The following is a 3953-nucleotide window of genomic DNA, read 5'->3' as shown; positions in this document are numbered from 1 at the left end:
ATTTAGGATTGCATTGGCCTTTTTGGCTGCTGCCACACACTGCTGGCTCATATTTAACTGGTCGTCCACTAACACTCTTAAGATCTCTCTCGCAGTTGTCTGAACCTCCGTTCTAACTAAGCAGCAGCTTAATGAAACTGGAGAAACCCTGTCTCTGTTGGCAGTGTAGGAACAAACTGTAGTAGGCAGGGTACCTCGAAGGCAGACATTAGGAGTCTCTCTACCAGTTCCAACAGAGAAGGTTTTCTGTCGAATGCCGCCATGCTGTGATTAGTTAATCATTTAAGTACATGGTGCTTTTAATTAACTGCCAGCCCTACTTGGGCATCTGTTCCTGGAGCTCACATTGGTTGTGGAGCGTTTCAATGCCTGCACAATGGAGACATTGCATCAACCTCCAATTATTTGTGCCTGCTCCATCACAGGGCTGTAAACTAATTGAGAAGCAGAGTTGATTAGACACGTTAGGAAATATCAGCCCCTTCAAATAACTGGTCTCTTGCCCCCACCTCCCACCCATAGCACTCACGGCTCCTGTAGTGTAATTTCAGCTGGGAATATTGAAATGAAACAATCGGAGCAATTGGATCAATATGAGGGTTTGAGAGGAGACCTCCAACATCTGGAGTGCTGTTGTGACCATCAATGGTTCTTTGCCAGCAGGACGGCAAAGGGAGAGAAGCAAAGCAATGGGGGATTTGTTTTCCCCATCTCAGCCACTTATTTGACCAGACCAATATTAACTAAGGGGGAAGAAATACATTTCCAGCCGCTGCTGTGGTCCTATCTGCTTTAGTGGCCCTCAATCTTATGATCATGTCTTCTTCTGAACCTTTGGAAGTAACCAGGGGAAATCAGAGAAGATTGGTCTTAGAGGCTGTGGGATGGATGGAGGTATTTTCAAAGTGAGATTTCTCCTCTGAGATCTTTTTTTCACTCTTCAACCTCAAAGGGAGGAAGATCAGTAATGATCCCGAGAATATCCTCTGCGAGGCTGAAGGCCAAAGCAACAGACCACTGCAAAATGGAACATGGATGCTTTCTCAGTTCAGTTATGAAACAATTGTGGAAAATTAAAATGTTTTCATTAAGGATAGATAATAGAGATAGATAGATAGATAGATAGATAGATAGATAGATAGATAGATAGATAGATAGATAGACAGACAGACAGACAGACAGACAGACAGACAGACAGACAGACAGACAATGATAGATAGATAGATAGATAGATAGATAGATAGATAGATAGGTAAGTAGATAGATAGATAGGTAGGTAGGTAGGTAGGTAGATAGATAGATAGATAGATAGATAGATAGATAGATAGATAGATAGATAGATAGATAGATAGATAGATAGACAGACAGAGACAGGCGATGATAGATAGATAGATAGATAGATAGATAGATAAGTAGATAGATAGGTAGGTAGGTAGGTAGGTAGATAGATAGATAGATAGATAGATAGATAGATAGATAGATAGATAGATATAGACAGAAAGACAGATGAGAGAGTGAGAGAGATGAGAGAGACACAGAGAGAGATGATAGATGGATACTAGATAGATACTAGATAGATAGATAGATAGATAGATAGATAGATAGATAGATAGATAGATAGATAGATAGAGATAGACAGATAGATGATAGACAGACAGACAGATATAGACAGATGATAGATTGATAGAGAGAGAGAGATAATAGAGAGAGAAATTGATAATAGATAGATGGATAGAGATAGAAAAAAGAGAGAGAGAGAGAAGATAGAGGTAGAGATAGAGATAGATAGATGAGAGGGAGAGAGAGATATAAAGTTAGACTTCAGCAAAAGAACATAGGGGTGTCATTCTCATTCAGGAAAATAACAGTTTGTTACATAAGGAAAATATATACATTGCCCCCATCTACAGTTACGTCCACCTTGAATGATGCTGTAATAAACCAAGTTCAAGGGTGGGAACTTTAGAAGAGCACTGTCACTTAGGTAACTAACTTTTGTTACTATGGCAACTGCAGCCTTTAAGCCCAAGCCACAAAAGGACCCTGACCAAGTAAATTGGAGTTTTGCTAGCAAAATGCATGCTGGTAACAGTACAATCCCATTCATCAGGGCAGCATGAGAGCATTTTAAATGTTTTTTTTAAAGGGAATGTTGAAGTAACCGGAAGTTTGGCTAAAAGGAAGAGTGAATGGGGCTGCCAAGAGGAATAGCAGAAAATCTGAAATTATCTGAATAGTTCCTAGTGAGAATAGTGAGGATTTGGGCATGCCTAAATTTAGTGCTATGAAACCTTACAGATAGAATAACGGATATTCTGTAACTTGATAAGCAAAACATATTCTGTAAAAACAATGCATAATTCGCCTGAATGGGTCAGAACCTGTAGAATCCCACCTTTGGATGTAGCCAAGAAAATGCCCAATCCATATTCATAGAAACATAGAAACATAGAAGTCTGACGGCAGAAAAAGACCTCATGGTTCATCTAGTCTGCCCTTATACTATTTCCTGTATTTTATCTTCCAATGGATATATGTTTATCCCAGGCATGTTTAAATTCGGTTACTGTGGATTTATCTACCACATCTGCTGGAAGTTTGTTCCAAGGATCTACTACTCTTTCAGTAAAATAATATTTTCTCATGTTGCTTCTGATCTTTCCCCCATCTAACCTCAGATTGTGTCCCCTTGTTCTTGTGTTCACTTTCCTATTAAAAACACTTCCCTCCTGGACCTTATTTAACCCTTTAACATATTTAAATGTTTCAATCATGTCCCCCCTTTTCCTTCTGTCCTCCAGACTATACAGATTGAGTTCATGAAGTCTTTCCTGATACGTTTTATGCTTAAGACCTTCCACCATTCTTGTAGCCCGTCTTTGGACCCGTTCAATTTTGTCAATATCTTTTTGTAGGTGAGGTCTCCAGAACTGAGCACAGTATTCCAAATGTGGTCTCACCAGTGCTCTATATAAGGGGATCACAATCTCCCTCTTCCTGCTTGTTATACCTCTCGCTATGCAGCCAAGCATCCTACTTGCTTTCCCTACCACCTGACTGCACTGTTCACCCATTTTGAGACTGTCTGAAATCACTACCCCTAAATCCTTTTCTTCTGAAGTTTTTGCTAACAGAGAACTGCCAATACAATACTCAGATTGAGGATTCATATGCAGATAGACTGGAGGTATCTAGTTCCTAACAGTGGTACTTCAGTAGTTATCATTAACTGGTTCTGGGAGATGCAATGATTCCCCCCCCCCAAAAAAAAATTGAGTACCAAACAAATTTTAACAATACCAATACAAATAGAGTTGGAAGGGACCTTGGAGGTCTTCTAGTCCAACCCCCTGCCTAGGCAGGAAACCCTACACTAGTACAGACAGATGGTTATCCAACCTCTTCTTAAAAACTTCCAGTGTTGGAGCATTCATAACTTCTGGAGGCAAGCTGTTCCACTGTTTAATTGTTCTAACTGTCAGGAAATTTCTCCTTAGTTCTAAGTTGCTTCTCTCCTTGTTCAGCTTCCACCCGTTGCTTCTTGTTCTATCCTCGGGTGCTTTGGAGAATAGGTTGACTCCTTCTTCTTTATGGCAACCCCTGAGATACTGGAAGACTGCTATCATGTCTCCTCTGGTCCTTCTTTTCATTAAACTAGCCATGCCCAGTTCCTGCAACCGTTCTTCATGTGTTTTAGCCTCCAGTCCCCTAATCATCTTTGTTACTCTTCACTACCCTCTTTCTAGAGTCTCAATATCCTTCTTGCATCGTGGCGACCAAAACTGAACGCGGTATTCCAAGTGTGGCCTTACCAAGGCCTTATAAAGTGGTATTAATACTTCACGTGATCTTGATTCTATCCCTCTGTTAATGCAGCCTAGAACTTGGTTGGCTTTTGGGGCAGCTGCTACACACAGTTGACTCATATTAAAATGGTTGTCCACTCCAAGATC

This window comes from Erythrolamprus reginae, chromosome 9, assembly GCF_031021105.1.
Source record: "Erythrolamprus reginae isolate rEryReg1 chromosome 9, rEryReg1.hap1, whole genome shotgun sequence".
NCBI lineage: Eukaryota > Metazoa > Chordata > Lepidosauria > Squamata > Dipsadidae > Erythrolamprus > Erythrolamprus reginae.
Note: the sequence above shows the minus strand (reverse complement) of the source record.